This window comes from Branchiostoma belcheri, unplaced genomic scaffold (assembly GCF_001625305.1).
Source record: "Branchiostoma belcheri isolate BF01 breed outbred unplaced genomic scaffold, Haploidv18h27 scaffold6, whole genome shotgun sequence".
NCBI classification, from domain to species: domain Eukaryota; kingdom Metazoa; phylum Chordata; class Leptocardii; order Amphioxiformes; family Branchiostomatidae; genus Branchiostoma; species Branchiostoma belcheri.
In genome coordinates, this window is record NW_017804242.1 from 782,236 (window position 1) to 794,249 (window position 12,014).

At 42.4% G+C, this 12,014-nt stretch overlaps 1 long non-coding RNA gene across 1 annotated transcript in view; it reads right to left on the minus strand.

Moving 5' to 3' along the window:
- The window catches only part of LOC109482426, a 29,572-nt gene extending 17,997 nt beyond the window's left edge, over positions 1 to 11,575 (minus strand). The window contains exon 1 of the long non-coding RNA XR_002140948.1: positions 11,475 to 11,575. This is a non-coding gene — a long non-coding RNA (uncharacterized LOC109482426). The remainder of the gene's footprint in view (positions 1 to 11,474) is intronic.
- Between the last annotated feature and the right edge of the window lie 439 nt (positions 11,576 to 12,014).

Sequence of the window (12,014 nt, forward strand, 5' to 3'; positions counted from 1 at the left end):
CACACTGTAAATGGCTACTGCCTATTGAACTAATGCAGGCAGCACCAGGGTGCTATTTTAGCTGACAATCAGCACCAGGGAGTCTGACAGGGGGGTTATGGAAGGTCCTTCAGCACCAGGGACAGGGACAGCCAGTAGTGTGGTGTCAGCTGGCAAGAAGGATCAAAATTATACTTTTTTGCAGGTAGCATTGAAAATAACAGACAACTTTTACCTGCAATCAATGTAAAGATACATTTTGGGGAAATCATACAACAAGTAGAGGTAATACTATACTAGTTGAACAAAATGTACTAACTGTAAAAGCATGTACTTTTGCAGAACATTTTTTAGTACTTTATGTAGTATGAGGGGAAAATGTTTCAAGTTCATGGTTCAATTTTGTGGTACAAGAGATAAAATCATATAAAAAACATACTTTGCGGTGTCAAGATTTTGCACTAGGAGGACGAGTAAACTGCAAAAATCAAACCACTGCAAAAATGTCATGATTTACAGTAAACCTTTAGTGCACTGAAATAGCCATTTGGCTGCCTCTTTTCTATCGGTTAGGCCATGTTGATTTGATTATATGGATGACATCCGCGCGCGCATGAATTTTCGGCCGTTTCCAAAAAAAAAAGTTTCCAACCACACTGTAAATTGTACAAAACAGTTGCAAAATGAGCAAATGTATACCGAAAGTTGCAAAAAAAATATTTGAAAACAATTCCAACGTCGTAGAATGCCAAAATCAAACAAAAAACTGAAATGCAAAGAAATGAATTTAAAGAGTAGATCATTCGCCATACCATACTCTGTCATTTGTTCGACCTTCATAACAACGTAGATTTCATGAAAGCAACTTTTTTTTTTTTTGCAAAACTTTTTTTTTATTCGCGCGCTCGCATCAGTTTTGGGGTTCCCAGAGGATGTCATCCATATAATCAAATCAACATGGCCTTACAGGGTTAGGCAGCAGGGAGAAGGTTAATATGCAAAGATACAAGCAGTCATGTAACTCTCTACACTAAAAATAAAACAAAAAGCACATGAAAACTATGATATAACACTTGCCTCCTCGCAGACAAGGTGTGATTTCTTGTTTTGTAGCGGCCCCGAGATTAATCTCATGCATGCAATTACCGCACGACAAATTAAAAGCCCCTCCTGCCGCGGAGAGATCAATCCGCGGGTGACAAACCTCCCCTCGGCAAATGGCAGGGTGACATTTTATAAATAGTGGCCCGAAATTGGAGGTACCGATACGTCGCCGGCGCCCCCCGTAATTAGACGCCATGTCATTCTCTCGGCGACCCGGGAGTGTAACTCCTGGGCACCTAATTCTGCCCAGTCAAATGAGGAGCCGTCACTCGCGCACACGATGGCTGCCCCCTGGTCCTTTGGTATTTACAGCGGGGAAGGCGGGGCGGCCGGGGTCATGTGCAGATGCGGTGGCACCAGGAATGTGGCAAAGATGGAGTGTAAATTTATAAATAGTGACCTTTCTGATGTTGTCTGCACAATTAAATGCCACAGAGCACGCCAGCATAGATCTTCTTTTTTAAGAAGTGTTTTTTTTAAGAGAAGTGATATACCTGCCCCGAGCGTAATGGAAATGTCTGAGTTTGAGTTAAAATGTGTTGCCGTACATCACACATGCAACAGCCTGGGACCTGGCACGGGTCTGGGTCAGAAACCATCCCGCAGAGGTACCGTCTCTAACCCCCGACTCAACACGTTCAGAAGGTGTATCTGTATCTGTATAACCGGTATAACTGCCCTTTAGCATAACACACCAGCTTCTGTATCTGTATAGCCGGTAAAACCGCCCTTCGGCGTAACACACCAGCTTCTGTATCTGTATCAGATTCTGTATAGCTGGTGTAACTGCCCTTTGGTGTAACACACCAGCTTCTGTATCTGTATCTGTATAGCCGGTGTATCTGCCCTTTGGCACACCAGCTTCTGTATCTGTATCTGTATAGCCAGTGTAACTGCCCTTTGGTATAACACACCAGCTTCTGTATCTGTATCTGTGTAGCCGGTATAACCGCCCTTCGGTGTAACACACCAGCTTCTGTATCTGTATCTGTATAGCCGGTGTTATCTGCCCTTTGGCACACCAGCTTCTGTATCTGTATCTGTATAGCCAGTGTAACTGCCCTTTGGTATAACACACCAGCTTCTGTATCTGTATCTGTGTAGCCGGTATAACCGCCCTTCGGTGTAACACACCAGCTTCTCTATCTGTATCTGTATAACCAGACTGAGTATAACTGCCCTTTGGCATAACACACCAGCTTCACGCGGCACGCAGCGGGGCGGCAGCTAGCTCTGTATCGGTATAGCTGGTACAAAGGTGGTTAAAGTTTTAATTTTCTACCGACCGGCCAGGATCAACATGTATCGAGACGCTCTGTAATTATGCAAACGATTTGTGCCGTCTTTCTCTTCCCGAACTCGACATGTTGTTTGGAAGGTGGTTAAAGTTTTAATTTTTTACCAACCGACCGGCCAGCTACGGACAAGATCAACATGTATCGAGACGCCCTGTAATTATGCAAATGGTTTTTCTCCTCGGGTGGGCAGGGATCCCCCCAGGTGTCAGCGGCGGCGACCCCTCCGCTCGAGCGTGCCAATGGCAATTCATGACATTTCAAAGGAGTTTTTGTCGCGCTTCTGACGACGGCGTTTCAACGGGGTGCCGCATTTTTAAATGTCACCTGGAAAGTGCTCCATCAAGGCGAGAAAAAACGTACGGGCGCCCGCAGGCGAGCCGCGATAGAGACAAATCCGACACATTCGCTGAGATCAATAATCATAAATAAGTAATACTTGGTTGTGGGGGAAAATGATACTAGGGGTCTACTAATGAAGCAAGGATGCCTCTCCATGTAATCATCCCACTCAACAGGGTGCCTCACATTACCACCTAGGTCAAAACAAAGTGTGAAATAAAATTAAACAGGAGAGGGCTCAGAAACACTGATCAATACGCTTTGACGCTACGACATAGTAATTCTGATAGATATGGGCAGATATTAAAGAGATACTGACCTTTCGAAGGACTTGAAAATTAAATCGTGGCCTGAATCTATGACGACAGTTTGGCCACGTTAAACAGACAGACTGAGATGTTAGATAAGTCAGAATACCCGGTAGCTGTCTATTGCTAATATGTCACAAAAAAACGATAACTAGTCTAGAATAGTAAAACAAAATGTAGCTTTACATCAAATATAGAACTCGTGGTAATATAAAAGATATATAACAGGTGTCAAGGAAATGAAATGTTGAAGAAAGTAGTGACATTTCTTAACTTTTTGACTTATCTTGGCTTCCGGTCTTTAGGACTTGTCCTCTTGCTAGATGTATAATTTGTTCTATACTTTCTTGTGGTGTCCAAGAAGTCCACGAGGGCTGGCCAATTAAGTGCGGGACACCTCACTTAAGTTTAATTCACTCATAAATAAAGGCAAAGACAGCATGGTATTCTTCATGCCACTGATATGGTTGGGTGTGATCATTACAAAACTCCAAATAGAGGGAAAACCCTTAAAAGTTTGTATCAGATCATTCTAACAAGTTGAGTTTCTATTTGACTATCACATGTTTCCTCTTCACCAATCAAATGGTTTGTTACAATTCATCTGATCAAGACTAGCAGTGTCTACTGGGCTAGATGGAAACATTATTTATACTAGACTATACAGCCTCAGTATGTAAACATGGCAAAATCTTTTTGCAAAGTATTGGACTTCTTCAGCAAAGCCAATAAACATGTCTTCATCAGTTTGAAGTAGGTCTGTCCTCATTTCTCTTGCCACTGACATAACCTGCAAAATTAATTATAAATCCAGTGATTTACCACTTCAAAACATTCATGTATCTGACAAAGAACAATTCAAAGTCTTCAGGAACTAAATGAATTTAAATTCCCGACATTCTTCAGTTCAGTTCTATCTCATATGATATCTATATCAAAAACTATCAAATGCATTGGCAGCCAGTGTAACATGTAGATCAGATTAGTGTTGCCGTGTCCTCATTATGTTCATTTCACAGTGCGGTAATGTATGCAGCAGGTCGTGAGAGAACAATGCCAGCTTGTCCCGGCTCAGGACATGTATTGTCTCGTCGCGAGGATTCATTAGAATTCTGCCGATGAATCGCAGCAGCACAGCAGGCGTTTGTCTGGGCATCATACATACACCCGACGTGGTGTGGTGGTGTAACGTTACCTTACCCAGTCACAACAGTGTCCTTGCTAGCGTCCGTCTTTCAGTCATTTCACGGAATTTTGCTGCTCATGACGGACAAAATTTGGCCCAATCTGTCATCTTTGATGGGCAAAACTTGGTGTTTAAAGCTTAAGGTAGGGAAGGAGATGTCATTAAACTAAGCTTGGTCTACAGCAAAATTTGCCCCTCATATTCAAAATGTAGGAATGGGGTTTCAGAGGGACCCTAGGATTGTCACTTTACATGATGTTATGTAAAAAAAAAAGCTGAGGTCACAGAAAAAATTTTTAGGCTGGCTGGAACACTGGGTGTAGCGTTTCCTTACCCAGTGACAACACCAGTTGGCACCGAGGAGGTTTGATTTTCGGATCAATGCCGGTGTCCCGCAAATGGTCTTAATCAGAATAATTATTACTTTCCTGATACAAGCTGGAGCTGATCCAGGGTAGCCACTATAATTAACCATACGGTCGGCCGGTAGGTAACGGTTAATAAGACACAAGTTGCGGACACACGAGGTCCTGAGCTGGCCGGCCGGCTCCGGGCCATCCATATTTGCGTTTGATGAACGACACCCCCGTTCCGCGACAGTGTAGCCATCTGTATTGACTACACCATTACATCTTGTACGATCAAACTTTCAGCATTATGAATAATACGACATGCCCGGACATACATCCATCCCCGGCCAAATGCCCGCTGCGTTGCGCCGGCGGAGGCATTACACATGCGAGACGGCCGGTCCCCCCGGTGCCGCGCTACAAGGAAAAATCATATTAAATACCGAGATAAGGCCGCGCGGCAGAGGGGTCACCTACCCGGGGACCCGTGCTCATTGTTTCATGATGGCAGACACGGATGACCGATGAGGCTGGGGTGTAAATATTTTCCTTTGCAGCTCTGACCAATGAATAAAAGATATACTTCTTATTCCCCTGTAATTGGCAGAACACTGGCCGGCCGTCGCAGTAACAAATTCTGCCGCATAATGCAGGGGGGCTGATGTATGGTCATGTGGCGGCGGGGGGCTAAATCATACTCCTGTCTGTCCCTGGGAACGACTGCTGCCATTGTTTTTCACGGCGAACTGCATGCCTTTCGGAAAGGGCAACTGTCACTAAATCGTTTCTGTTTTGTTCGGACCTTGCACAGCCTGACCAAGCAACTTTGTGCATATCTGTTGTAAATAATTTTTATATGTGTCTTTTGTATATTATGATAGTTTAGATGTATTATTTTTCAATGTGAACATTGTTTTTCAAATAATGTGACAAAATTGTACCTAATTCAGGGGGATGCGCTTCTGCTACCCCTGCTGTTGTACATTTGTAAAATGATGAGCAATAAATAAAAAATCTGTAAGTTAAAAAAAATCTGTAAGTTTTCAATCACAAATGTGTTTTAACAACTGTGAAAAATAAATGTGTCGTGTGATAACCAAAAACATTGGCTTTTATTGTCACTTTTTTTTTCAGAGTGATACCTTAGGGTAGACACAATTTTGTTCTGTACGAAACCACAGTCACGTACTTTAGTGAAATGTTTCAAAAGCCAAGCCAGGATCATACCCAATCGGAAAAATGTGGTTTTGAAGCAATGTGTAAAGACTCTGAAGTAAAAGAACTAAGTTGGTGCAAGTGGGAACATTACTTTTTATTTTTAGTGAAAATCATTATAAGGGTACAAGAGCACATCACACTGTCTCAGTGCAAACATGTACGGTCAAATCAGCCCACTACAATGTAGGGGACTGATAAAATCAAGTGGTCTTTGTGGACAGGTGGTCAATTTTGACAGGATTCTCAATGCTTGGGACCACCAAAAAGTCATCAAATTGGCCAGGTACATGTAATACTTGTGTAAAGTTATTGTCACTTGTACAGGTTTGACTGTATATCAATGGCCAGGTGGTCCTTGTTATAGCTATTATGTAGAGGTGGTCACTTGTACAGGATTGACTGTATGTACACTGACACATTGAGACCTGTCCAGTGTATGCTTCTAGTAGTATCCCGTTTCATGTTATGAAGAAATCTTGTAATGTGACTGGAAACATGTATATAATTATGTATGATGTACGAAGTACAAACACCATGTTGTCTCTTTAACCCCCCTGCCATGGGGTCACCTACATGTATACCAAAACCAAATTTGTATTGGTTAGGCCACACCAATTCAGCTTCTTGGTCCTTGGGTTATTTGAAACTTTATTTTCAATACAAACATAGCAGACAAAAGTTTGAATTGCGTTAGTATTTACACACCATTGAGCTCGTTTTATATTATAATACGATACGTTATAAAAAAATACAGTCAAAACTGCCCAAGAAGACCACTCTGGGGACCAAAAAAAATCTGGCCTATGTGGACAGGTACAAATGTAGTCACTGTAGACAGGATTCTACTTCCTACTCCAAACAAAAAATTCTGTCCTGACAGGGCTCCAAATACCACCTGCATATACAGGTTAGTGCAGGTAAAATTGGAGCTGTGCAGGTACATGTATTTCTGTTGTCTACCTACATTGGGCCATGTTCTGGGTTACTTTATATACTGTAGATGGATTTTTAAGTATTGACTGGAACCACCTAACATTACATTTTGAATGAAGTGTGAAAGAAATAATGGCAATAGTTTCTGTGGTGCAGGTAAAATTTGTCTGGTGCAGGACAATTTCAACGTTACCTAGCAGTACACTGGTACAGGTATACAACACAAATGTATAAAGAAAAAAGGATTTCAATCCCTGTTAACAATTATGTCTTTTGAGCACGGAGGTTTTGTTTCTCATGCCATACTTTCTGTACTCCAAACAAAGTATTCTCCTCTGGTCTTCATGATGCGGGGAATGTACCCCTTCAGGCAACGTTGCTGACACCAGTCCCAGGAGCTTCACCTTATCATTTCCTCCATCGTTCCAAAAGCTTCGTTTTGCACCCTTGTTTTCAAAAAACAGCCCCACTCTGACCTTCTGTCCGCTCCTTTGGGTATGGAGTGTCTAACCGCACCGAGTTTCCCAGACATTCCCTGACACCGGCAGTCTTCCTTCCCCGGTGGTTAAGATTATCGAAACTATCTTAAGGCCATCATTGCAAACAACAGACACAAGCCCTCCTGAGACGTCGGTGCCGGAGACATTCTGAGAAATCACATGGCCTTGACTTCTCTCTCAAACTGGGACGTGAGAATGGAGTAGAAACAAGTGCAGGTCTGTTACACAAGGGCTTCACACAGGTATGACAGCTAGCAAACGTAATGGGAGACCTGTAACAAGCTATTCTTCAGCGGGTATGTATGTAACGTTATGTACATGTATGTTCAATAAAGATCTAACACATCATCCATTCGTTAAAAACTATGTCAAGCCTATTATTTAACCTACTATTAGAAAAAGCAGAGGCTGAACTAGTTAATTTTAAAAGCAAAATTCAAAAATGAAATTTATACAATATCAAAAAATCTATAGGTTTCAAAAATGATAAAAAGAAGTGCCATTTTTCAGCTTTTATTCATTTGCACAGAGTGAAGGATTGTGCTTGTCATTTTGTCCCTCAACAGTGTGTTTCTGTGATTCCCAGTTTCCACCGTGCTGTATACTAATGTCGCCGACTCTCATTGCGCTCAGCTTCATTACCATGCCACTACGAAGGCCGTGTGACTCAGAGCCAATTAGAGCTCTCGCCTATAATTAGGCAAAATATTGAAATGCCAATCGTTTCTCTTTGATAGAGAGACGACTGCACGCCAGACTATTCTGCAGGAAAGACAGTGAGTGACTGGAGCAAGAATAAGGACGGATATCCTCATGCTACTTGACAGTGAAAAGATCACAAAATCTGTGCTACATCATGCATAGGCGAATACTGAAATGTCTCTTTGAATGTTTTGATAGAGAGACCACTGGCAAACGATTCTGCAGTAAGCAATCAAGAGAGAGACTGTAGGTAGAATAAGGATGGATACCATGCTACCTGACAGTTAAAAGATCTCGAAATCTGTAATATTTTGTTTCCCGGATCATCTCAGTATGCTGTGTACAACTGCGCATTTTCCCATATTCCACAATTCACCTGGGGGACATTCTGGACATGGCCAGAGGGCTCCTGTCACCTGGAGTTACACCGTTACCCACCGAATCGTCGTTTTTTTCTTCTTTCTTTTCTTTCTCGGAACGGACAAGTCATAAACCCCTTTGACATGTTGATGAACACTGTCTTCATTTTGAAGCGTCCTTGTCTCTCCATCTAAAGTAGGCCCTGCCTTTTTATCTGGACTCTCCCCTCCATACCCGCTACAGCCAGGGGCAGTCCGGCCATTTGCTCATGCCGCTTTTGTCCGAGCTTGACCATTAGAGCCAGCTCGCTGATAAGTTGCGCCCGGCTCATACAGGAGCTAGAAGGGCCAGACCCTTCCAGGTAGCTCACAATTCCCGTTCACATTCAATACATCCATCCACCGCAGACGGGTGGAGACCTTTATCTCTTGTATGTCCGAATTTATCAGATGAAAGTTGTCTTATGAAAACGCTCAATTTATCTGGCATAATAATGCTGTCTGCTGCTCGAGTCCTCTGGTTTCCTGGACCATCAAAGTTAGGAGTCACTACAAAGGACGTCCAGACCTCAACCGTAGGACTGGTGATCTACATGCAAATTCTGCGACTTCAGAGGGAAGTTTGTAAGAGTAGGACTTTGCGAAAGTTTGGGAGCTAATTTTAGGAATATTTTTGCCTGCAGGATGTTGAATGGCCTGTCAGAGCGGAGTCCCCTGGACAGTTCGCCCTGTCAGGCTCGGCTATAGACCACAGGGCAGCGCCGCTAAAATAGGATGACGCCAATGCCACTGGTCATCCATTTTCACGTCAACTTCCTGCCCCAGCCATTAGCAGCCGGGTGGCCCCTAGACGTACTTTGTAAGTGGCATATTTGTCATTATTATTACAACCTTGTACCTCGCGCAGGCAGACACAGGGACAGTGTGGCTACGTTGGAAGATGACGCTGAACAAGGGATGAAGAATATCAAACAAACAGCGGCCCTTTTGGAATAAGTGAAAAAAAAGCAAAATCCCTCGCTACTGTTGTGAAGATTTTGTGACATCTTATCAAGAGTTAGTACATGGTGAGAAACATGTGTGGGCAGCCTAGGGTTCTGAAGGACATTGTACCTGAAAATGAGGAAAATAAATGACAATGAAGTTAATTGCATATAAACAAATAGCTAAGTATACATGGATGGAGGGATTCTGTTGAACAGTCATCCTTCCATGCTTTGTTGTTTCAGCAACAGCAGTAAGTTTCTACTCAAATTACTTTAGTGCCCAGAAGTAGCCTTTTGGCTTTGCAGCAAACTCTTTAAAAAATTTGAATGAAAAATGTAGATTATGTGTCAGTCAGTGTAGAGAGCCATCTTGACAAGTATGATGGTAATTTAAAAAAAAAGTTAAACCTTTTAGTCTTAACAAGGAACTAAACATTTACAAAATACCAAAACAGAGTTGATTGAACTGTTGAATTTTTTCTGGTGCAGTTAATGCCTATATCCTTACCAACTTTGGCAAGGAAGCTACAAACTTTCCTGCAAAGCATATACTAGGTACTCTAACATGTCCAAGTACCAGTGTGCACCTGTAGCATGTCAAATGCAAGGATCACAAATGTAAACCAACTGGGAAAAATGTAGAAATCCTAAAAAGCTTTCACAGGAAGCGAGTCAGCAGAGACCAGTAAAGGAACTATCCTTTGTGCAGGTGGAAACCTTACACAAGTGCACCATCAAGGTTACATGTACACTACAGTGTCAGATTGGTATTCAAATGTACCCCAACCCCTGAACTGTGGGGAGAGCCCATCCGTTTCCGTGTCAAGTCCCTGCCCCGCCATTTGAACCATACGCCCCGAATATACACCACACAAATGGGCTATTCCTCACATCAGCATCCCCGCATCCTTCATATCCATCAACCACCAATAGTGCTGCGCACCGGTTCACTGGACTAGGATCCGGACTTCTAAGAATGTTTAGGTTCAAGTCCAAAAAAACCTAAAAGTCAAGAACCGAGTCCAGATAGACTTATTACCATAAAAGACCATTTCACATATACCCCTTTTCTTTCCAAACCACCTAAAACTTTCCATAGATTGCAAAATCTTTGCTGCAAAATGAAGAAAACATCGCCATCGGGCATCATTAAGTACCAGCCTCCATGTTGTGTGGCCAAAGTTTCATCCAGACAACATTGCAAGGTTGCCAACATGCAATTCTGTATATGCCATGGGTTTAGGTCTGGACTTACAAGTCCGGAACTGAGCCTAAACCTCTGGACTTGAATCCGGACCTGAACCTAAATGTGGGTTTAGGTATGCAGCATCACGCACCAATATTCCTGGACGTTCAGACTCTAAAACAGGGGGACGACAAATCACAGGTCTGGTCTGGTAAACTAGGAAAGTAAGGACGGTGGTAAATCAAGACGTCACCAGTCATTTGCCTATGTGGAGTGTGAGGTGCAGGGCTTGAAATACAAAAAATGTACTGCAGGGTGCATCACAAGAATACTGAGTCTCTTACTCAAGCAACTACAAAATTAATGTAGATAGATTTTTAAATCAAGAAGTCATCACTCATTTGCCTGTGTGGAGGCGCAGGGCTGGAAATATTGCAGGGTGCATCGCAAGAACATTGTTACTTGTGCAAGTGGATAGATTTTTAAAACTACAATGTATCTATTAGATGTTTCAAATGCATCACCCTTGTCTTGTCTAACTTTTGTTTCCTTTTGGACTTTAAAAAAAAGTTGTCTTTACTTTTTTGTATATCAAACAATAGTGCATACTTATAAAGCTGCTTTTCTGACAACATTCAATTTCTTGTGTTGTGAATTATAATCTAAACTTGCTTCATAATGATCTACCAACACAAATGAACTTTCAAGATAAACAAACAAACTCAATCACTGTCCGGTTTATCGTCTGAATGAAACATTCAAACATTCGAATGAAAGCAGGATTATTTTTTGTGGGGTGTGAAGGACACAGTTTACATCAGGGCCCATCAACCCTCTCTGAACCGTGACTTTTGATGCGATCCTGACATCATCATGTTTCTGACTGTGCATCATACATCTGACGAAGGTTGACGAGATTGACTGCAAATTTATGGTGGGTTTCTACTTTCTTCCTTGTGTTGGAACAAAGTGTGAACTTTATAACTAAACAAACAAACAGGTGACATCGGATCCCCAGCGTCTCACCTCTGACTGGTGGGCCTGATGAAGCCCTGACAGTGGCAGGTAGGCAGGACTAGTAAGCACACATGTACCAGGTCCTGATGTATTTTACTGATGAAGATTCTAAACAAACAAACAAACAAAAACAAAAAACAAACAGGTGACATCTCACCTCTGACTGGTGGGTCTGATGAAGCCCTGACAGTGGCAGGTAGGCAGCACACAGGCGGTCCTGTCTGCCTGAGCCTGCTCCCGGGCCTGCTGCTGGTCAAACTTGGTGGGCAGTCTGGATACACATGTAAGAGAATAGTTAAACCTTTATTGTTACAGCATACATACTCTGTTAGTAAGATGACGTTATCCACACATGTATTTAGCTTTGTTAGATCTTTCATTGTAGAAGACCATACAAAAGTCACTGTACTTTTTTGTTGTGTCAATATAGAATCTATACTAGAAAGGCCAATATTTGCTTAGGAGCAAATACAGTGATGGCTTCACCACATTTTACGACATGGTAGGGAAAGAATGAGAAACACAAGGGAAAACAATGATTTACATTGA